Source organism: Mustela putorius, unplaced genomic scaffold (assembly GCF_011764305.1).
Source record: "Mustela putorius furo isolate JIRA1106 unplaced genomic scaffold, ASM1176430v1.1 tig00000174_pilon_pilon_pilon, whole genome shotgun sequence".
Taxonomy (NCBI): Eukaryota; Metazoa; Chordata; class Mammalia; order Carnivora; family Mustelidae; genus Mustela; species Mustela putorius.
In genome coordinates, this window is record NW_025421304.1 from 10,888,687 (window position 1) to 10,913,490 (window position 24,804).

At 43.8% G+C, this 24,804-nt stretch overlaps 1 long non-coding RNA gene across 1 annotated transcript; it reads right to left on the bottom strand.

Annotated features, from left to right (window-relative positions):
- Positions 1 to 5,030: 5,030 nt before the first annotated feature.
- On the bottom strand, positions 5,031 to 24,418 carry LOC101680425. Its single transcript, XR_198858.2, has 3 exons — positions 23,183 to 24,418; positions 6,428 to 6,513; positions 5,031 to 5,637 (listed from the first exon to the last, which is right to left on the bottom strand). It is a non-coding gene; the product is annotated as an uncharacterized LOC101680425 (long non-coding RNA).
- Positions 24,419 to 24,804: the final 386 nt, after the last annotated feature.

Genomic DNA, 24,804 nt, shown 5'->3' on the forward strand with positions numbered 1-24,804 from the left:
ACTCAGCCTGATCCCATCGTCAGTGGGAGAAATAGACTCATTAGAGCCCATAGACAATAATGACCAATGCTGAGCATTTCAGCATTATTTCATACTTTCCCTCTTTTGCCCCTGCTATAAAAAGAAATCACAAAAGTTATTTACATAGTGAATCCCTTTTCAAATATTTTCCTTCAGTCTAACCAAGGCCAGTTCCACAGATACTGAATTAATCACAGATAGGTTCCTTATAAACTCCAGCTTTCCCTCTCTATTTTTCTGGATCTTCCTTCTCTTTTCCAGGCAATTCCTCCCTCTTGCTTACAACTCCTATGCTCCAGGTACATCCTGGCTGTCTCTGCTCTCAACATATCAAGTATTTGAGCCTACCTTTGAGTGGATCCTCCTTTGGTCCAGACTTAGGAATATTTGGTTTTATCTGATCATTCTGATTTCATACTGAATTTCAACTCCTCATAGAGAATTCCACCTGAACTGAATCAGAACCTTCTTCCTCATGGTTACCTCATAGTATTAGGAGTAATTATCTCCTTAGTGCTACCCAATATTTTCATGTTTCTATTGATTCTGTGTCTGTTGTTACTTTAAAACGAGACTCTGAAAACTATGGCCCATGGGTTAAATAAGCTATTTTTGGTATGGCTCAGAAGATAAAAATGTTTTTTTTATATTTTTAAATGTTTGGAGGTAAAAAAGAAAAGTAATATTGGCATGGTGTGAAAATGATATGAAATCCAAATTTCAGTGCTCAAAATTGAAGGTTTTTACTGAGATATAATTGATACATAACATTATATTAGTTTCAGGTGTATGGCATAATGATTTGGTATTTGTATACATTGCGAAATGATCACCACATTAAATCTAGTTAACATCCTCAAAATTAAAGTTTTATGAATGCACAGCCATACCCATTCATTTCTGTATTGTCTGTGGCTGCTTTCACAGCTGTGACAACAGCAGAGATGAGTGGTTGTGGCAGAAACTGTATGGACCACAAGCCTGATACATTTATTGTCTGACCCTTCATGGAACAGGTTTACTGGCCCCAGATCCAGAATGCGAGATACAAAAACAGAGACCCTGTCTGTCTTACTCTCCGCTCTTGCCAAAGTCCCTGCCCCATAGTATTTGTTGAATGAACTTGCTTTTTTCCTGGATGACCCTTAGCTTGCTCTTTAAGATTCAGCTGAGCCTTCCACAAGTCCTCTCTGACCATCCCCCTACCAAGGGTGACATTTCTCCTTGTGCTCCCCAGGATGACGAGCTATCACTGCCATAAAACTTGGTAATAACAAGAGCTGACATTTGTTGAGCCTTTGCCATGGGTCAGAGCACCTTGTTAGTGGCTTTGCTTATGTTTCTGTTGCCCTCAGACAGCTCAGTGAGGTAGCTACTGTCATGATGCCCATTATATAGATGAGGGAGCTGAGGCACAGAGGTTACCAGCCCAGGGTTACACAGCATGTTGGTGACAAACAGAAATGTGAGCTTGGGCAGTGTGACTCTTGTGCTTTTTTTGTTCCTTTGTTATGCCCGAGTCTTTGCATCTGAGAGACCACCAAGGAGCCATGCACCAATGCAATCACACGAGGGTTTATTTGACAAGCTTAAGCTTGGGCCCAGGTAACCCGACATAGCGACATAGCGGAGTAGGGGCTTGGAACCCGAACCAGATTACAATCAGAGTTTTTAAAGGCAGAGTAGGGGTGGACTCAGTGGTAGGTGAGGACAAAGGTGATTATGGATGATGTAAGTCTCCAAGGATTTTTGGAAGCAAGGTCTCCAGGAGCTCGAGGGGCTAGCTATTGTTGGGAGAAATGTTATTTATTACTAGTAGTAAAAATCTTCTCGTGAGACCCTTTAGATGTATATCAGTGGGCCATATGCTTGGGAATGATTCTCGACACTATCTTGGAGGTTTAGAGATGAAGTTTCCTAAAGTAGATTTACAGGATCCTGTTGGGGTAGGGGGTTGGTCAGGCTTGGACTGTCCTTACCAAAACCTCAAAGGTGAGGGCAGTTAAGTCCCCAGGGGAAAGCCACTCTGTCTGTTTCAAGGGCTTGTCAGTAGTTGAGGAATTTTAATGATTTTCTTCTGCCTCTGTTTCCCACATCAGCTAAACTTGAGGTGAGATGGCCTTAATTTTCTCAGCCTCCACCCCTTTATCTGTCTCCCCACTCAGAGGTGAGCTCCTTGGGCATGGGACTGTGCCTTCTGTGTTCTAAGGCCTGATCAAGTTGGGACTAGAAATGTTGGTTGGGTGAATCCATGTTTGCTGTACCAGAGACTCTTTGGCCTAATCCATCTTGTATGTCTCCCTTCTTCCTCTTCCTTCATGCACACGTCATTCATTCAATCATGTCTTCCCCCTGAAGATAGTCCGGGCCCATGCCAACATCCTCACTGGACTCAGAGAGAAACCAAGGCTCTGAGGAATTCAGAGAAATGCCTAAGACCAGTGAGTGGCTGAGTCAGGGTCAGAACACAGGAGTCTCGCCTGGAAATTTCACCAGATCCAGCTCTTTGATACGTGGATGGAGAAACCATCCTACTGGCAGGCAGATCAAGGGAACCCCTTTGGTTTTGTCTTGTGAGGTTCTTTGTTATCCAGAATTAAGACACGACCAACACCCCGCCCCCCAGGCAATTCGCCTGTGATGCCCTTGACTGTGATTTAACCTGACAGGTGCTATCCAGGCACATGCTGTAATCAAATGCCAGGCTGCCCGTGCCCCCCTGCCCTGTTCCACCTCCTCCCTCTCTCTTCCTGCACACATACGCCTGCCTCCAAGGGCACAGGCTTCCTGACCAGCCAGCCATGCTCTAAAGCACAAACAGGGTAGGAAATGAAAACCCCGGGAAGAGCAGATGATGCGGGCAGGAGGTGGAGGTACCTCCACTCGGTGTGATCTGCTTGGCTCCCCAGGCTGGCAAGAAAAACTTAAACATTATTTACTCAACCATGTGAGGGTTGAAACCAATATCTGCTGGCCATCTGTTCAGCCGAGTGACCCCTCGGAACTTCTTACCCCCCCCCAACACCATGACGTGAGCATCATTTCTTCTCCACCATCTTGCCGCTTCCTGGCTCTCTCCCCTCCCCCGGGGGCTGGCGTGGGAAGGGCTGGAAAGGCTCCTCAGTACACAGGGACAGCACTGCAGAACTCATTCCAGGCATGCAGCCCTGGATGTTACTGTTGAACTTCCAGCACTTGCTGTTTGGGGCTGGTTTGTCATACGAGGCTTCTTTCCTGTTCGGTGATGTTCAGTGGGAGCCTCACATCCTGCTTCATCCACTGCCAGTTGCCCTAGTTCTGACACCAACGAATGGTGTGAGCTTGGGTAAGTCCTTTCCTAGCTTCAGGTCTCAGTTTCCCTACTGAGTACACATGGGCATGAACCAGCGCTTCTTCAAGGTCTGTTTTAGCCGTAATGTCTCCCCAGGCCCCCCTTCTTGGGTTGTATACCCCATTACTGACTCAAGACCCTCACACCAGGCATTGCCAATTCTCTTCCTCTCAGGGAGGCTCTATTCCCTGCGGCACCCATTTACCTGTAACTGTCAAGGATGGCTCCCCGCCATGATGCCTCTTTGTTACCTGGCAACCATCACCACCATGCAGGGCTCTGGGAGCCTGCCAGGCCCCCTGTTCCAATATGCACACACACACACACACACACACACACACACACACACGGCCCAGTGAGGGAGGAGAGCCGGTGAGGCACAAAGGACGGCTGTGTCTACTGGGTAGCAATCAGGGTGCACAGAAGAAAGGCTCTAGTGCAGAGCATTGAGTTGAGAGTAAGAGGTGGTGAGTTCCAGCCCTCGAGACTAAGGGCAGATGGCTGTGTCCCCTTGCAGATATTCCTTCCCACTCCAGGTCTGGAATGGGATTTCCTACCAGCTCCCCAATGAAAGTTCTTTTGCACAATAAGAGATGTGGGGCTTGGCATCTTGGGAAATATATGGAATGGAGCACGATTCTATACCTATGGTCGCATCCTTTTCCTCTGCGTGCAGGGAGGGGCTGAGGCAGTGGCTGAGGCCAGTTAGATATCAGGCCCATGACCTCCAGCTAACGGTGTTCTAGAGGTAGCTTGGCTCCCCAGAGCAGAATGTATGCATCTCTTCCCAACTCCATGTTCTGCATTGGAAGCTTGAAACTGACCATGGTGGAAGTGTTTACTCCATGGAAACCGGCAAACTACAAATCATGGATTCTTTTCTTTTTTGGAGAGCTGTTTTCACCCATGTATCAGCATGCTGATTACCTCCCGCCCCTTCAGACCGCGGGGAGTAAGATGTCTTGCAAAAGGCAGAGCTTCTCCTGAGTTTCCTCCAATGGTATCCACACCTGCATTCCACTAGCCACATTCCCGCTGATGAGGGACCAGAAGGCCAGCTGAGGACAGCACAAGCTGGCACCCCGCAACCCCCCACCCCACCCCTCACTCCTGGGTAGGACACTTGTGACATTCTTCCAGGAAATTCCCATCTTATGTTAATACCTTGCTAGAGGGGCAAAACAACCTTAACCTGACAATGGCAAGGCCTCAAGGCCTCTGGTATCTTGTAGGCCCTCTTAGCATATGAAAGTTCTTTTGAAACCTCCCTTTTCCCTTATGTTCCCAACCCCTTAGTATATAACCAGCCACCCCTCACAACCCTGGGCAGCAGCTCTTCCTGCCCACAGGTCCTGTCCCCGTGCTTTAAACCACCATTTTGCACCAAAGATGTCTCAAGAATTCTTTCTCAGTCTTGGGCTCTAGAGTCCACCCCACTGGACCTCACCTAGATTCTAAACTTCATCCCTGCCAGGTGGGCCTCCAGGAATGCAGATCCAAAATGAGGAAAAAGGAAGGGGAAGGGGCACCTCCTTCTAGAGATGCGTATTTGTGGCTGCTGGGAATGAATTACACAAAGCCTAGAGCATTTATGTACTATTTGGAAAGGCACGTTCATACCAGGGTATTAAAATATATAAATAGCATGAACATGTACCACATGGTAATTACTGGTTTGCGTTATCAAGTCATTTACTCTTTATGACATTTTACGACTGTTCAGCTGTGTCAGCAAACACTTAGCAGAACCTCCCACCCCGGGTGGTGGAACACATTGCCCAGCCTCCTGTTACGGGGGCACCGAGGGCTGAGGCAAAACAAAGCCTTCCTGTTCCGGGTGCCTGGGCTGTGGAGGAAGACACCCATTGTCGGAGCTTCTCTTTGTGTGATCAACATATGTTCCTGCTTCCTGGCATTTTCTCTGTGGTTCTCTCATCCCACTTCTCAGGGAGGCAGATTTATATGCCGGCTAATGAGAGCTGACATTTCTGGTGCTGGTTGCTACAATTGCCGCATTGACTGAACGTTGTGCAGGTGTCAACCAATCGCAAAGGCAGGTTCCCTGAACCTTCTTCCGAGCAGCGTAGCAGTCATGACTGGAGAAGCTGCCTGCTCTGTGAGGCACAGTGACTTTCCGATTTTCCCGCCCTGGGATCCGCCCGCTCTTTGGGCTCTCTGTCAGCTCCAAGGGAAGAAAGTGTCTTGTGGGAGCAGACAGGTTTGAATTTGATGGCTGTTTGGCTCTCTTTGAAGAGTTCAAAAACTAATGAGGTGCTGTATGGTGACTAACATAACATAATAAAAAGAGAGAGAGAGAGAAATACCGTAAGAACATTTTAAAATAATAGAGTGTTTTATAGCACATTTCCACTGGGGTTAAAAAAAAAAAGTTCATTTAGACCAGAGGTCTCACACAGGTAGCATACACACCAGTTCCTGCTCATAGAGGCATTTTGCTTGACCCTTGAAGAATTAAAAAAAAAAAAAAAATGATTTTTTCTTGCCAATTTTAAAAAATTGAGACATTTCATGTAAATGAAATCAGATTTCTGGATTCTCGGAAAAAATACAAAAACATGCAATTCTTGTCTGATATTAGGTGGAAATCATCAGGTGTAGTGGCAGGTATAGGGGATTGGCTGCAAGTATGTCTTCTGGCTTCAATGGTCTGGGTTCAAATCCAGGGCTTAATTGCTGTGTGACTTCAGACAATTCACTTAACTTCTCTGTGCTTCAGTCACTTCATCTACACCAAGGGGGACAGTTCCCTAAGTCATCCAGTTATAAGCACTCAGAATGGTACCTTGCACTTATCAAGGGCTAGGTGAGATTTATTTATTATGACTAATGGCTGCTGCCTTTAGATGGAGTGTGTGCTCCTCCTGTGTTAGACCCAGAAACTTTCCGGTGCTGAGACAGGAGACGTGACCCACCTTCTGACAAAGCTACCAGTAGTGGCAACATTGTCGGTGAGCAGGTAGGTGCCGGGGCATCCCTGTGTATGGCTGGAATGGGGGGAGGAGGAGAAGGAATATTCTAATAGCAACCCCCACATTTTTACCATCAGCTGTTTACCTCCGCCAACGTCCAATGTATTCTCCAAATGACAGGGTCACAGAGTGAACAATTCGGCATTGGAGATTATTAAAGCTCGGGTGTCACTAGCAGGAAGAAGGGAACAGAGAGGTGAATGGAAACAATTTCCATTAAAATGGAGTTGAGAGACAAAAGGCACACGGAGAACTATTTTGAGCCGAAGGCAGGTGACACAGGATTCAAAATTTAATGAGCCTTAAATGCCATTGGATGAATATAGCCAGAGACGTACAGTTACATCAGAAAAGGCCCACACAGTTGCATGCTTTCCCATAATACTCAATTTTTTAACAGCTCCTTAGAACTAACAAGCTAAAACTCAGTCAAATGAGGGAGTCATAACTATTTGCAGCTAAGTGATCTTTCAGCTATACAGGGAGAGGTAGCCCCACCCTAACCGGCTGCTGGCGTGTCACCCTGTGCTTGGGGACACAGGCCTCCACGCTTACCTGAATGTCCGTGCCGCACAGACTGACCATTTGCAGGTACCCCCTGCGTCTTTGCCTCCTCTCCTCCACGCCCTCACTGGGATGCCACCTTTGGCTTCTCAGCGGGGTGGGTTCTGTCGTTGTCTGTGACAGTTGTGTTCCCTGCAGGGGTGCTGCTGAGTGGCTGGGCTCAGGGAAAGGGCTTGCGTTTGTCTCATGCATAAACAGAGGGAGTCAAATTCATTTCACAGCTGAGGTTGTTAGCCTCTGACAAGACCAGGGAGTTTGGGAAAAATGAAGCCCCGTCCTGCCTCAGAAACACATACGCATTTGGAAGCAGAAGCCCCCACAGCAGCACGGATTCCCCCGGGGCCTTTCTGGCTTCCCTGGCAACGTTCCATGTGTGTTGGAGCCATGCCACACAGACACGGGAGGTCAGGTTATCTGGGGGCAATCACAGAGAGGGAGGAACGGAGACCTGGGGGCAGACAGGAAGCCTCTCCTGCCCCTCCACACCTGATGCCTCCCAAGCCACCTGTTCCCAAACCAGTGGTCCAGCCCCTTCTGCTGTCTCAGCCATCAATGCTGCCCTTGCTTGCCTGTGACAGTCCTACCCCCAAAGCTTCCGCCGCTCTTATGCCCGATTTTTTGCCATATCCTTTGTATCAGTGGCACTTAGTACATCCGAACACCTGTGTTAGCCTCCACGTAAACAACAGTACCTGAAATCACAAGTCTGGTGTGCGGACTTTCTTTTTTTCTACCATGCATGAAAATAAATACATAACCATCCGCATGGAAAATGTCTCTCTGCATACCACCTAGCATCTTCCTGTGAGCACTGAGCAATAAAGGTTTGGTCCTTCTGGAATACTGCTCTAGAGGCCGTGGGAAGGACTTTGTACCCCAGAAACATCTGGAGAGGTCATGTCACCAGGTTTGCGGCTGAGGAGGATTTGAATTCAGAGCCAGAGCATGAAAGAAGCAACGCCTCTGGATACGGTTTGGAGACCTGTTTTTCTCCCTCACCAAAAGCTTTGATTGGTCTTGCAAGATAAAGATATCCAACCTTTTGGGGGGTTAGAAATCCAATCAGGAAACTGAAGCATAAAGAAGAATGGGGGAGGGGTAGGCTGGGAGACAGGCCACCATTTTCCATCGAGGAGGGAGGAAGGGATGTTTTCCAAAGTAACTCCCGGGAGCAGGCAAAAATGAAAAAGAAAAAGAAAGAAAATTTCTCTTGCCCTTCAAAGCCATTCTCCCTCAACTGCATGGCCATAGGAAAAAGGGTTTTAAGGCTTGCATTAGTTTGCTAGGGCTGCATTCAAAGTACCTCAGACCAGTTGGCTTAAACAGGAGAAAAGCATTTTCTCACAGTTCTGGAGGCTGGAAGTCTATGAGCTCAAAGGGTCAGCAGGGTTGGTTTCCTCCATGGCCTCTCCCCTTGGCTTGTGGATGCCATCTGTCTTCACATGGTCTTCTCTCTGGACATGTCAGCACCCAACTATGTCCAGAGAGACATCTTCTTCTTAGAAGGACACCAGTCACATTGGAAAAGGGCCCAACCCCATCATCTCACTGAACCTGAATCACCTCTTAACACGCAAATAAGGTCAAATTCTGAGGTACTGGGGGTTAGGACTTCGATGCATGAATTTTGGGGGACACAAGGTCTTTGGAATCAATAAGATGAAATATAGTGTTAGAGCTCCGTTTAGCTGCCTCAAGTGATAGGATGGTTGTATGGCCACCTGAGTCTGAGGAGAATAGGGATCTCTTGGCATCCAGAAAAGGCTGCTGTCAGAGCTTTGGGCCAACAAGCTTTCAGGGACCTGGTGTTGCAGGCTCTTCCCTTACAAGAGACCCTGTGGACCATTCCCATTACTCTCCTCTGCTGTGATCATCTGTCTCTGCTTCTCTTTATGGATCTTCCTGCCTCTGCAATCACTAGCAGCCAACTGGGCCACTCCCCAATTCCTGATTCACATTCCAGACTGGACAGTCTGGTTTTCCTGATGACTCTGCCACAGATTTTTCTCACACCCAGCCACCCCATTCTTCTCTGGTCCTCTGCATCCCACTCCAGTCATAGTCATGGTGGTCAGGCCTGCTTTCTAGCAAATGTGACAGTGACTGGCCCATAGCACTGCTGATAGAGAGGGAAAATATCTGGAGGTATTTCTTAATCAACCTTTCCCCTTCCTAGATATTTCCTGTTATCTCATAGCCCTCCCCACTGGGCAGGAAGCCATGGACCATCCGGTAGTCTTCAAGAGAGGGGTGTCCCATTGGAATCAATGAGCAGAGGAATCTGATTTATAAGCAAGGTGCAGGCTTAAAACAGATTTAGTAGAATATTTGGTAGTTCCTGGCAGATTTTGCTGCCCCCAAAGATATAAAACTACTTTAGTCTGGGTGAGAGAGAGAGAATTGGATGGGAATAAAGGGGGATAGAAGCTGGTGTCTTCCTAAGAAGAGCTCTTCCACCCTAGGAAATCTGAGGCAGAGACACCATCTCCCTTTCTCAGAGCCTCCCACTAGGAATTCTCCAGTACCCAGCATAGAGAAGGAGCAGCAGAGGTGAAAGCCACAAGGCACGTCTAGACAGAAAGGGCAGACCCAGCTGCCCAGCATTTCTTGGGGTTTCAGAGTGAGGTTGGAGAGCAGCCATTCCTCCCTGCTGTGAGAGTAACACACAAGTAGTTAACAGCAGAAGCCAGGCTGGGAGAGGCCCTAAGGTCAGGAGTGAAGGATGACACAGTCACGGGTGAGAATCAGTCAATACAATATATTTCTTTAGAGGACACCAGCGTGGATCAATGACAACCAAGGACCAGATACCCCACTCCAACCTCTTGGTACCCATTAGCCCTGGCCCTAGCACGTAGCAACAATCCTGGGGGGAAAGGAAATCTCGAATTGGCTGGGTGTAACTTTCTACTACCTAGTTGAAGGGGGACAAATAATGATGATGAAGTGCAGTGTGTCAGTTTCCTTGCTTTTGTAACAAGTACCATAAATTTAGTGCTTGAAACAATACAAATTCTTGCAGTTCTGAAGATTAAAAGTCTGAGAGGCGCCTGGGTGGCTCAGTGGGTAAAAGCCTCTGCCTTTGGCTCAGGTCATGATCCCAGGGTCCTAGAATCGAGCCTCGCATTGGGCTCTCTGCTTAGCAGGAAGCCTGCTTCCCCCTCTCTCCCTCTGCCTGCTTCTCTGCCTACTTGTGATCTCTGTCTGTCAAATAAATAAATAAAATCTTAAAAAAAAAAATCTGATACTGTTTCTCACTGGGCTAAAACCAAGACGTCTACAAGGACCGTATTTCTTTTAGAGACTCTAGGGGAGAATTTCCTTCTTTGTCTTTTTTAGCTTCTGCAGGCCTCCCCAGGTTCTCAACTTGGGGTCTCTTCCTCCATCTTGGCCCAGTAATGGTGGGCCAAGTCCTGCAAACATTGGATCACTCTGCGCAGTCACATCTCCCTCTCTGACTCCCTGCTCCACTTTTAAGGACACCTGTGATTACATTGGGCCCACCTGCATAATCCAGAATAATCTTACAGTCAGCTGATAAGCAACCTTAATTCCGTGTACCAATTTAAGTCCCCTTTGCCATATGGTCACAGCCTCTGGGGACAAGGATGATTGAATATCTTTTAGGGGCCATTGTTCTACTTCCCACATTCAGTGAGTAGATCAGTAAATATATATTTCTTGCCCACCTGAGTTGGTAGCCTGAGATTGTGATGATGACACTGGTGTGTCTAATACAAAAAGAGACTCTGGTTTTCAGGTTCAAGATGAGGAATTGTCATGAGTTTTGATCCCTGCATGACTTTGCTATAAGAAACGCGGCCAGACCAACAATTGGACCCAACTATGGGGAGAAAGATTTGAACTCAGGGGTCATGAAATGATAGACTCTTAGAGCTGTAAATACCCAAGATTCAGAGGTCTTCCACATGGGACAGGAAGACATATCATATTACTGGACTTCCATTTTCACTTCCGACATCTGTTCCATCATTTTCTTCTTCCGCCAGCCTCCCAGGTCCACAGCCTATTTTTGTTTTCCACGTGGTCATTTCCCCACACGGCGATCAGAGAGATCTTCTAACGGGACCAATGAAATTGCAGAACTCCCCTGTTCAAAGCCCTCCAAGGGTTCCCCTTTCCTTGTAGGAGAAATGGCATCCTTGTCATGTGATGCTATCTGTATCTCTTCCAGTACTCTTCCCTTCTTCCATGGTCTAGCAAACTCGATCGTTCTCTGTTTTTTGTTCACATCATGCTGGTCCTCATCCTAGGATTTGGAACATGCTATTCCCGTTAACTGAAAATACTCTTCCCTAGATCTTTCTGTGGTTCCCTTCCTCACCTCATTCAGGTCCTCTTTTAAGATAGGCCTTCCCCATGCACCCTCTGCCCTCCCCCTTGGTGTCCTTTATCAAAAGTACCATCAGCTGTCAACATATGACATGGGTTTTCTCCTTTCTCTTCTGTCCCCTCTAGAATATAAGCTTCATGAGAGCCAGGACACCCGCAGCCTTATTTAACCTCATTCATCCCACACATCCAGCACATTGCCTGGCACATAAAAGAGTCTCAATAAATATTTGTTGAATGAATGAATGCCCAGTCAGCCCCAAGTACCACTCTGAGAAGCCACCCTTGCCAGGGACTAGTGTACCATGTTGTTAATAAATTCAACACCTCTTCCATTCAGAATTTAAAAAACCATTTCTATCAACAGAAGAAGCATGCAAATTCTGTCCACAGTAAGGATTTCCCATGGTAGGTATGGGAGACACTCGACCTCCCTGAGGTTGGAGAAGACTAATCACATGTCAGACTGTGATAGATACCCAGAGGGAAGCAAAGATGAACACAACACGGCATCTTCCCTCAAGGAAATTACAGACTGGGAGGGCAAAAGAGACACATGCACACAGTTTTTTGTTTTCCTGAAGCAGAATGACATGGAACATAAAATATGAATAAACCTCAGAAGAAACAAATGAACTTTGGCACCTTTGCTGTCTCTGAAATGGGGGCCCGTGTCCTCTGTCAGTTGATTTCAACCAGAGGACGTTAATTATACTGCTTAATTACATCAGAGCACACCAGGATTTTTTTTTTTTTTAACATTAATTCCCCACTGGGTTCCTGATATTTGCCTTACATTATTGCCAAGCACTGGAGAGGAGCAACAAACACAAGAAGGCTCTTAATATTTGGAATTCTCAGCCCTGCTGTGAGTTATTTGCTTTTCCATTTGGAGCTGGAGGAAGCAAGCCCTTCATCTGTTCCCTCGACCTCAGAGCTGGGCTGTAGGAAAACGGAGGGCTGGAACACAGTGACGAGGCATTCAGAAAAATGTCTTGACTTCACAAGACACCCGAAGCTGTCTCATTTGACCCTCTCAATCATCACATGAAGGAGGTCATGGCTCTATTTTACAAATGAGGAGACTGAGGTATAGTTTGGAGAACTGCTTTATTTAGATAATCAGAGGAAAGGTGGGTCTAGAACTCACATGTGCACACTCCAGGCCTGAAGGGTTTGCAACTAAACACGAAGTTGTCACCAGGATATTTACACTTTGCCAAGTCACACAACACACTGGGAAATTTACCCTTAACAAATATTTTCTCCTATTGACAGCCTTAGGTTAGCATGTGTTTAATTAACATTTCTAATTAAAACCATAATGTGTAAAAATCCAAGATTTTCCAGAAGTTACATTTCTTCATATCTGTGAATGATGCCAATTTGGACATGCTAGGTGAGATCCTCTGATAAAATTACATAAAATGGAACTAATAGGAACAAGTTGAAAGCTCTTAGCCAGCTCTCAGATCAGGAGGCAGGGGATTTTTTAAGAGGTCACTTTTTGGAACGGGGATACACAAGCACATTCTCTAGGGCAACATGTGTGTTCTCCATAAGAAATGCACTTAGAGGAGACAGGTGGTTGGATGGTATGGAATGTAAGAGAGAACTTTGCTGCCACATGGCACGGGTCGGGGCGGGGGGTACGTATAAAGAAATGGCTGTAAAGTGGAGGAGAATTGCCTTGATTTGTTATTCTACTTCCACATGGCCCCAAAGAGGATTAAGAGCAGGTTATGCCACTCATTTCTGAACATGCGTGGTGGATTGCTCTTGCCTGCTGGAAGATTTCCCCAAATCTTAAATCATTGCACAATTATTGTGATATCCTAGAACTACTTGTCCTATAGTTCTAATTTTTTCCTTTCAATGGATTCATTCTATTCAAATAAATTTATGTATAGAGGAACTTTCACATATCTATCACAAACAGAAAACCAGTAAAAATAATAGGCATATGTGTACATATTAAAATAACTACTAAAAATAATAAGTAACTACTAAGAAATGCTTGTGGGACTCCAATAATCATCTCTTCGGTTGTTGATGGCCTGTGTACCATGCTTTAGAATGCACTGGACTCTACTCCACCAGAACATCTCTGCAAATAATCGATAGAATTTTGAAAATTTATGATAACTTGGTAATGGTAGTCTTAAATTCATAGCTGAAAAAGAGTTGAGATAAATGAAGTAGACTTAAAAAGCAAAGCAGTAACAAAACCAAAGACATAATATATCTTCCCTTCAACTGTTCAGCTAGAACAACAGACCTGTATCTCCCCCTCTCCCATCCCTGAGTATGCAAATGTACTGGGGTCTTCCAAAACCCCCAAGATATCACAGGCTCTTTAAATCTCAAGCACTGAAGGTTTCCTCTGGAGAAGTCCACCATCCCAGTCCTCATGGTCCTCCAAGCTGGTTCTCTGTTGCTGCTTTTCCAAGTGTGGAATACGTGACTCTCTGCTGAGATTCTTCTGCCTTCCTTCTTTTGCTATCCCCTAAGACACTCCTCTCACTTGGTTCTTTCAACACTAGAACTTGGTGGCTCATCAAACGTAGAACCGGAAACATTAACCAAGCTTTTAAAAAATGTGTGTGAAGGGTCATATTCCTCTTTGTATGATCTGCCTAGAAGTGAAGGCAAACCACATTTTGTCCTTCCCCTGCAGCAGGAAGAAAACCAGAGGAGCTAGCCCTCTGTAATACAATAAGCTGTGTAGTCATATGCTACTAATATCATCCATTTGATTATTATGGAGGCATTCTATATACCAAGCATGTCATCTCACTTCACCTACACACCAGCCATGAGGTGGGCACTGCTATAAGCCCCACTCTACCACATACAAGGGCATGAAAGCTCAGAGAAGCTGAGCAAGGGATCCACAATTACCCAGTTAGTCAGTAAGGGGAGAAACCCGAATTCAGATCTAGCACTGCTTTGCTCAAGTGCCTTGAGGCTCACAGGGTGATTTGTGGATCATAAGTACCTTGCAAACTGCAAATAGCTATACAGATATCAGACTCATTCCTGTTTTTCCAAGGACCACTCTAATTACCCTCACTTGCAGATAACGAAAATGAGGTAAGTGGGGTTTCTCCTGATAAATCAGTCAGCACCAGTGTTAAAACTTGCGTCCCTCTGTCCAGTGGTGCTCATTGTGGTTACTGATGCCCCAGCTAAAGGAAAAGATATTGGAAATGCCTAATTCTTTTCTAATTATAAAGAAATATGTGGCAAAAATAATATTGATAACACCCACAATGGCAGGGCATGTTACTTTGTACATTGCAGGTGGGAGAGCCATCAGGACATCCTTTCCAGAGGACAGTGTGAGAGAGTCCGTAACAATTTTTTTTTTAAGATTTTATTTATTTATTTGACAGACAGAAATCAGAAGGAGGCAGAGAACAGGCAGAGAGAGAGGAGGAAGCAGGCTCCCTGCTGAGCAGAGAGCCCAATGCGGGGCTTGATCCCAGGACTCGGGCAGAGGCTTTAACCCACTGAACCACCCAGGCGCCCCTGTAACAAAATTTTTAAGAGCATAGAACCCATGACCTAGTAATGTCACTGCTTGGTAGCACTCTTGGGGACATCTTTCCCATGTACTCAGAGGCACAACCAAGAAAGTTTATTTGTAGAGCAAAAACACAGAAATGATGAACCTTTTATCCAAAAAGAGAATGGTTGAATACAGGCATTACACTGGTAGTGTGGGGTCTCAGAGAGATGTTAAAAATGAGAGGCTAGAGCTCTGTGAGTGCACCAGCAGCTTTCTGAGATGAATGGGTAAGATGGAGCAACTGCAGAATAATGAGTATGCGTATACCTCTGTAAACCAAGAGACAATGATCTGGAAAAACATGAACCAGACGATTACACTAGGCTTAGACTGGCCAACTGGCAGGTAGAAATTGGAGGGGAATTTTTGTTTGTACTTTTTTCTCTTTTCACAGTGAGAATATTCATGTCACCTAGGAAACTAAAAAACAAAAATTAATAATGTTCGCTTAGATAATTTTATAATTATGTAGATAGATATGTAGGTCAGCTATAAGCAAAAAAATTATAAATTAACACCCAACGATAATCATCATGAACATTTAGCGTTATGTCTTTTTTTTTTTTTGCTTATAATACACATTTGATTTTTTACATAATTGGGAATTGATACATCCGTAATTTTCTTAAATAAGGTATTTCCAGTGTCATGGCAGTTTTTAAAAAAATTTGTTTAATAGTTTTAAGTGACAAATTTTACTCTAATACAGTTACTATTTTAAAATTTGTTTATTGATGGGGCGCCTGGTGGCTCAGTTGTTAAGCATCTGCCTTCAGCTCGGGTCATGATCCCAGGGTCCTGGGATTGAGACCTGTGTTGGGCTCCCCACTCAGCGGGAAGCCTGCTTCTCCCTCTCCCACTGTTCCTGCTAGTGTTCCCTCTCTCTCTGTCTCTTTCTCTCTCTGTCAAATAGATAAATGCAATCTTTAAAAATAAAAAATTAAAAAATAAAAATTTCTTATTGATAAAATTCATAAAACTCACAAAATTCACAAAAAAATGAAGTGCTATCAATTTAACCACTTTGAACTGCACAATGCAGTTGTTTTTGGTGTCTTTTGCAACAGTCACTGCTAATCCCAGAACATTTTCAATACCTGAAAAAGAACCCCCATATCCTTTAAGAATTCACTTCCATTCCTCCATCCCCCCAGTCCCTGAAAACCACTAGTCAACTTTTCTTTTCTATAAGAATGTCACTATTTTGGACATTTCACGCAAAGAGAATCATACAATATGTGCTCTTTAGTGACTGGCTTCTTTCCCTTAGTATAATGTTTTTGAGATTTATCCACAGTGAAGCATGGATCAGTACTTCCAAGTTCATTTTATTGCCAAATAATGTTTCATTGTCTAGATATCCACATTTCATTTCTGCATTCATCAGTTGATAAACATTTGGATTATTTCTATTGTTTTGCTATTATGAACAATGTTACTATGATTGCCTGTGTGCAAGTTTTTGTGTCACCATATGATTTCAGTTCTTTTGGGTATATATGTAATAGTGGAATTGCTCAGTCATATGGTATCTCTATGTTTAACTTTTTGATAAACCACCAAAGTGTCTTCCTAGGTGGCTGCCCCATTTTACATTCTGACAAGCAATGTACAAATGCTCTGATTTCTTCCTGTCCTTGCCAACACTTGCTGTTTTCCATTTATGTATTGATATATTTACTAGTGGGTATCAAATGGTGTCTTGTTATGGATGGTTTTGATTTGCATTTCCTTGATGACTAATATGAAGCATTTCTCCATGTGTTGGTTGACGATTTGCGTATCTTCTTTAGGGAAATGTTTAGTCAAGTCCGTTGTCCATTTTTCAGTTGGGTTATTTGTCCTTTAGCTGTTGAGTTGTAAGAGTTCTTCATATATTCTGAATGTTAGATCTTTATCAAATACATAATTTGCAGATATTTTCTCCCATTCTATGAGTCATCTTTTCATTTTTATTCCTTTATTTATTTATTTATTTAATACCCTGAATGCACGAAAGTTTTCTATTTTATCAAGTCAAAATTAGTTATTTTTTCTTTGATTGCTTGCTTTTTTGATGTTTAATTAAGAAAATATTTGCCCAATCCAAGGTCACTAAGATTTATCTTTCAAGAGTTTTATAGCTTTAGCTCTTAAATTTTAAACTTTTATCCATTTAAAGTTAATTTGTGTATATGGTATGAAATAGGGGCAAATTTGTTCTTTACATGTGGGTATCCAATTTTCCGAACTCCATTTATTGGAAGGACTTCCCTTTCCAAACTGAATGTTCATAGTATTCTCTTTTAATCCTATCTTATTCCTGTAAGGTCAGTAGAAATGTCCTGCTTTCCTTCCTCATTCTGGTAATTTGAGTTTTCTTTCTTTTTCCTTGGTCAGTCTAGCTAAAGTTCTGTCCATTGTTTTGATCTTTTTAAATATCAAACTTTCAGGTTTGTGTTTTTTTTTTTTTTGGACTCCATTTTATTTATCTCTGCTCTAATCTTTATTATTTTCTTCCTTCCACTTGCTTTGGGTTTAATTTGTTCTTGTTTTTGCTCTTAAGTTTGAAGGTTAAGATATTAATTTTGGGTTTCTTTTTGATTGTAGGCATTTACATCTATAAACTTCTCTCTAGCACTGTTTTTGTTGCATCCCATAGGCACATTGTACATTGTATTTTCATGTTTTTCATCTCTAAGTATTTTCTAATTTCCTTTGTGACTTCTTGTGACTTTGACTCATTGTTTATCTAGGAACGTGTTGTTTACTTCCTACATATTTGTGAATTTTCCAGATTATCTTCTGTTTTGATTTTCAGCTTAATTCCACTATAGCAAGAATATATCTTGTATAATTTCAATCTTTTAAAATTTACTGAGACTCCCTTTGTGCTCTAACATATTGTCTCCTGGAGAATGTTCCATATGAGAAAAATGTGTATTTTGTTACTGTTGGGTATAGTGTTCTACAGGTGTCCGTTAGGTCTGCCTGTTGTATGGCATTGTTCAAGTCTGTTGTTTTCTTGCTGATCATCTACTTCTCTCCACAGTCAAAAGTGGACTATCAGTGTCTGACTATCACAATTGAACTGTCTATTTCTCCCTTCTGTTCTGTCCTTTTTTCCTTCCTGTATTTGGGGTCTCTGTTGTCTCATAGACAGCTTACAGTGGATTTGTTTCATTTCTTATGGTTCTATTTTGTTTTGTTTTCTGCCAATGTCTATCTTTTGAAGAGAATGAGTTTGATGTCTGGACCTCATGGGGGCTATTTCTACTGATTAGTTTTTTGATATGAACCATACTTCTTGTTTCTTCACAAGACTTGTAATTTTGGGTTGATAACTCGACATTTTGAATATTCTAAAATGGAAACTCTGCAAATCAGATGATCCTATGGGTTTGTTGCTTCTGGTTGTAGTGGCTGTTTCTTTAGTGGCTTTTCTAAACTAATTTTGTAAAGTCTGTATTCTTTGTCATGTATGACCACTGAAGTCTCTGTCCCACCAGCTTAGTGGTCAGATAATAATTAGAGATTTTGTTAAATGCCTGGCATAAAGAAGTTTCCCAGTCTTTGAAGATAGACTGTGTGTGTATTAGGACATGCCTTCAACAATCAGCTGGGAAATTTATAACTATGATTTACCCTTCTCTTGTTCGTCCAGAATCTCAAGGTCAGACAGAGGTGAGAGTTTGGGGGCTTTCTCAGTTCTTTCCTGAGCATGTGCACATCCTGTGAATGCACATGGCTTCTAGATCCCAGGAATAAGTTGGAGCTTTTCAAACCCTTAATTCCCTCAAAGCGTTTCATTCCCCTGCCTTTCCTCCCAAGCTTTATGATTAATCTATTGTTTGCCCCAACTGTTATTCATTGCCTCAGCCAGCATCAGCTAAAACATTTGCCTGTAAGTATTTTTGACAAATGCTCCCATGTAGTTGCTTCAGAACTGGGTGAATACTGCGTTAGGTAAAGTAATGGCAAGCTTTTTAAACTGGTCTTCCTGGGAAACACCAAATTGCTCAAAACTAATAATTACAACTCTTGAGGTTTGTTCTGCTTCTCTGCAACCAGTATTGGGATTACAAGCTGCTATTTTCAAGGCTACCACAGAGCTGGGGAGCAGGGAATGGACCAGGGTCAGTTAAAATATGACAAGGCTCACTGTTTAATGGAGATTCAGTCACTTTTCTTGATGAAGTTTTCCCCTGGTTGCTATTTGCTTTTGTTTTTTAGTTAAGTTGTCAGAAGTAGATTCTGACCATTTTTGCCAGTTTCTTTTTCCATTGCTTTTATGGAGGGGTGGACTTTTGGAATCTTTTGCTCCATTATTTTTGCTAGCACCGCTGCAGCACAGAGACTTTTAGAACACTCTATTTAATGGTTGTATAGTATTTGCTATAATTTCCTTAACTGTTGTTACACTGATGGACATTTATCAATTATTTTCATTACATCATGTAGAGTGATGTAACACTTGTGCATTCATCTTTGTTCACATCCCCAATTGTTTTCTTAAGCTGGATTCCTCAAGTGAACATGTAAGGGAAAAGATACAAACTTTCAAAGCCCATGATATGTGTTGTGAAGATAACTTATGAATGTTTGCATTTGCACTTACACTAGCATGTTTGAAAGGTGAAAGTATTGCCTCACTACAGCCTTTTCCCTCTATTACCACGTAAGACATTCGTTAATTAGGTGGACAAAAAACCAGTATTTCATTGTTTTGTCTTACATATCTAAGATCATCAGCAGGGCCAAAACATTTGTTGATATTTATTTGGTATCATCTCTTCTGTGAGTTTCTCATCAATAGTCTTTGTTGTGAGATGTCTGCCTTTTTAATTATGTATAAGAGCTATTTACATAGTAAGAATATGAATCCTTAACGACAATAATTATACATATTTAAAATCCAGAGCTCTAAAAGCACTTCTAATTTCACATACTCAACAATATCCCTTTGGTAGCTCTGGGTCACTATATTAGTGCCCTATTGCTGCTGTAACAAATTACCACAAACTTAGTGGCTTAAAACAACACAAATTTATTTTCCTACAATTACAGGGTCAAAAGACCCAAAGTCGAGTCAGTTGTCAACAGGGCTGTTTTCTCAGGAGCCCCTGAAAGGAGAATCTGTGTCCTTGTCATTTATAGTTCTAATGGCTGCTTCTATTCCCCAATTTGTGGTCCCTTTTTCCATATTCAAAGCACAAGATTCCAATCTCTGCTCCGATCAGCACATCATTTTCTCTGATTCCGACTTCTCCTACATCCATCCCTTTTACAATGCTCATTGTCATTATGTCAAGCCCACTCAGATAATCCAAGATACTCACCCCCTCTCAAGAGTCCTAACTCAATCACACTGGCAAAGTCTCCTTTGCCATATGTATTCATCAGAATGCTCCAGAAAAACAGAACTAGTAGGATGTATAGATGGATATGTAGGTAAATGGATAGATAGGTAATTTATTTTAAGGAATTATCTTTTTTTTTTTTAAGATTTTATTTATTTATTTGACAGACAGAGATCACAAGTAGGCAGAGAGACAGGCAGAGAGAGAGGAGGAAGCAGGCTCCCTGCTGAGCAGAGAGCTTAATGCGGGTCTCCACCCCAGGACCCTGAGATCATGACCTGAGCCGAAGGCAGCAGCTTAACCCACCGAGCCACCCAGGTGCCCTTTAAGGAATTAGCTTACATGACGGTGGGAGCTGGCCTGTACAAAGTCTGTAGGGCAGGCTGTCAGGGTACAGTGTAGACTCAGGGAAGACTCGATGTTGCTCTCTTGAGCCTAAAGACAGTCTTAAGGAGAATTCTTTCCTCTTTGAGGTGTCTCAGTCTTTTTCTTAAAGCCTGCAACTGATTGGATGAGCCGCCCCCCTCAACACACATTATGAAGGATAATTTGCTTGATTCAAAAACTACAGGTGTAAATGTTAATCAGATCCAAAAATTAACAACAACAACAACAACAAATTACCTTCACCTCAACATCTAGATGGGTGTTCAGCCAAACAACTGGATACCATAGCCTCACTGAGCTGACATATAAAATTAACTACCACATTATCTAAGGTAACTTTCAGTTTCCAGGGATCAGGATATGGGCATATTGGAGGGGCCATTATTCAGCCTACCACAGGCAGTCAGGTTATTTCTTTGACTAAAAAGAGAATGTCCTTCTCTTGAGAAAAGGTAGATACTAATTCAGACTAACTAACCCAAACATTTCACAATGCTCCCTTTCCCATCAGAATTTTACAGAAACAGAGGGAATTTTCCCATGATTCCTTTGCCTTCATTATGTGCAGTTTTGAGGAGAATTTCATATCATATTATCCTCAGTAATAAAAAGAAAGATCTGCTTCTCTGATTAAAAGCCTTTTTTCCATACTTTTGAAGAAGAAAATCTCTCTCTCTTTCTCTTGAATTGCTATTCTTGGCAGGAAATATTTTATCAGCTCAGGCTCCTAATTGGATAGGAACATGGCCATTGTGGTGCTTTTCTGTTGCAGACAGGAGACCTTTAGGTTTGGGGGACTGGAGACACATTTCAGCAGGAATCTGTTCCCTTTTGGTCACTCACAATATTTGAAAATGAGACTGAAATGGGCAAAGTGGGGGGATTCCCAGAGAATTGTTCCGAGTTGCTAGAACTTCAGTCCTGAACTGCTTGCTCTCTCCAAAGACAAAAGAAACCAAGATTCAAGGAAGAGTCTGCTTGGGAAAAAAAAAAAAATCTTACTTCTGTTAAAAACATAAAATAGCATTCATTGCTATTATCTGAATGATTAATTCTGCCTCATACTCCTTACTCTCATAAATCTTTTGCTTCTTTACCAAAGGAATCCTCATTGCAATGGAAATCTTTATTCTTTTCAATACAGCATTTCCTCGAGCCTTGGGCAACAAGGGACCTGGTTAGGGACACAGTTGAGGAATGGGTCTGGCCTCTCATCGCTCAGTACCATGCCCTGGTGTGCCCTTATTTTGGGGTAGTGTGGAGAATTCCCATGCGGCATCACATGTGGAATAATCATAACAACTGATGTCCCTTGAAGACTCACCTGTTCCAAGCCTTAATTTGAATGCTTTACAATGTCTTTGCTCTTCCTGAAAACACCCCTCCCAGGTAGAGCCCCTTTGCCCCCCATTTTACAGTTGAGGAAACTTAGGCTTAGAGTCATTGAAGGACTCATCTAAGGAAGGTCCCCCATCACTGGAATTCAAGACTGTATGACAACAGAGTCATGTGTAGCCCTGTTAGGGGTCAAGTTATGTCCTCCCCACTCTACACATGCACAAAATCATGTTACAGTCCTAATCCCTAATGTGACCTTATGTGGAGATATGATCGTTACAGATGTAATGAGTTAGGATGAGGGCATAAGAAAGAGGGTGGGCCTCTAATTTAATATGGCTGGCATTCTTATACAGGCAAGGAATTTGGACACAGACATGGATGTTCATAGAGCGAAGATGTAGTGAAGAGACACAGGGGGAAGAAGGCCGTCTACAATCCAAGGACAGAGGCCAGGAGCAGACCCTTCTCTCACGGCGCTCGGAAGGAACCAGCCCTACTGACACCTTGACCTCAGACTTGCAGGCTCCAGAACTGTGAGACAATGCATGTCTGTTGCATAAGCCACGCATTCTGGGGTGCTGTCACAGTAGCCCATGAACACTAGTGCAGGCCCCTGTAACACAGTATTTCTCAAGTGAGCGAAGTTCTTGGCTGGGCTCTGGCCAAATGTGGCTCATCATTAGATGGGAAAGGATGTTGTGACAACTGCAGGAAACACAATTCCCCATTTCCATGTTGATACCATCTGGATCTGTGCACATCTCTGTTACCCCTTCCTCTTATTTCCATTCAATCTTGGATGCTCAAAGCTGAGTCACACAACTAGCAAGTGGTAGAGTTCCTGGACTTCTCTGCAGTGTCCCCTCCCATGGGTAGGGCAGGTGCTCTCCCAAACAGTATGAAAAACCCACTGCACCTGCTCCCTCTCTGAGCTGTGGTGACGCTGAAATTCTACCAAGAGTAATTCACTTGGGAAGTCCTGGGGGTAGGGAAAGACATCTTAAGGTCTGAATTCTTGGAATGGATTGTTGCATTGGATTAATCACTTCAGCAGATGGGAGTAAAGCCCCAGGGATAATAGAACTAGGATGGGTAAGTTTTAAGGGGTTGGGGAGAAAGGGAGGTAGTTGTCATCAAATTGGGAGTACAGATCCCTACCTTGCAGAGGGTTTTTGGTTGAAGGTGAGGGAGCATGAACAAGGGAAGCCAAAAAACACAAAGACACACTCACCTACTTTGCATCTTGCCAGAACAGGTCCTGGCATGGGGTTAATTGCCCACTTACCCAACACTGCACCTGGAAACCTTCCCAGACTGCACATCTGTCAGGGCTGGGCAGTGGCCCCTCTGGAGTAGAAATCCGAGGGAGAGCAAGGAGGTGGACAAGTGAACTCTTCCTTTCACATCTCTGCTGCCACAATAAACACCTGGCTGCCTCCCCCTTGCCCCCTGCGCTGGAGCCATCTGGCCCAGAACCATCTGCTGGGGCAGTGGGGTGCTCTGAAATAGCTCTGCACCCCCTTGTCAGTTTGGATGTTTAACTCTCCACTTGGCTCAGCTAATAGGCTCCCAGAGATCCAGGGCTTCCCCATCGAGGCAGGAGAAGCTGGCTTGCATGTCCCAGGATGAAGGATTTAGGAAAAGAACCAGCTCGTTAAAGCTGCACTCCCTCCATTTTCTGCAGTGAATTGGGTGTCTTCAGGCATACATTATCTCACTTAACTCCCCAATAGCCCAGCGAGGAAAATGTCATTATTCAAATGTTACCCATTCCATGGACGACAAAACTCCAAAAGTCACTGTGACTTGGTAGTTCAAGAGGAAAGCTCAAACCCAAACTTCGAGGTAAGCTTGCTCGCTTCCTCTCCTGATGGCTCAGTAAAAGGATGAAAGGAAACAGCAGCAGGAAAAAGATGTCCCCTCAAAGGCCTGCCTGGTTTCCTCCGACCAGACCAGCGAGGCCAGGCCCCTCAAAGAATGAGCATCCTTGCCCTTAAGGCGGTTTGCATGCAGTAGGGGCAAAACATGGGCACAGCTCCTCATTGTGTTTACGATGGGGGCCATCATCTGAAGCTTTGAAAGTGAGGATTTGTATCCAAATTGCAGATTGTACTTTCTAAAAACAGCATTAGTATACACATTTAAAAATCTAAAGGATTTGACAAAATCTTGAGTCACCAAAACATAATAGATAGTGGTATCATTGTGGTTTTGTTCTAACAAGTACTGAGAGATGGAAGGCTTTTTTGCTTCTTGTTTTCCACAGCGATCCTGGCAGAAACCCCCGTTTCAGGCGATTGCATCCTTGACGTACCTCGTGGAGCACACCGATACAGACATCGTGTGCCTACTGAGACAAGATGCAGAGGCAGAAGCGTGGCCAGCTCGGGAAGATGTCATCATATTGTTGAATTCCAGAGAAGCACTGGAGAAAAGGTGTGGGTGCAGTGCGGGGCAACACCTTCAGATGGAAAGTCAGTCACATTTGCCGAGGACCCACTCTGTGGCTGGATCTGCTCTGGGAGCCTCTTAATACAGCTCCATGTCATTCCTTCAGTACCATTGTGATGTCAGCACTACCTGGTCACTGCACAGCGGATGAAAGAGGCATCCTCAGTCCCAGGGATGTGCCCGTGTGGTCAGGGATCAAAACAGGACTTGAGGGGCGCCTGGGTGGCTCAGTGGGTTAAAGCCTCTGCCTTTGACTCAGGTCATGATCTCAGGGTCCTGGGATCGAGCCCTGCATCGGGCTTTCTGCTCCACGGGGAGCCTGCTTCCTCCTCTCTCTCTGCCTGCCTCTCTGCCTACTTGTGGTCTCTGTCAAATAAATAAATTAAAAAATCTTCTAAAAAAGCAAAACAAAACAAAAACAAAAAACAGGAGTTGAGCCCAGGTGGTCTGACTCCA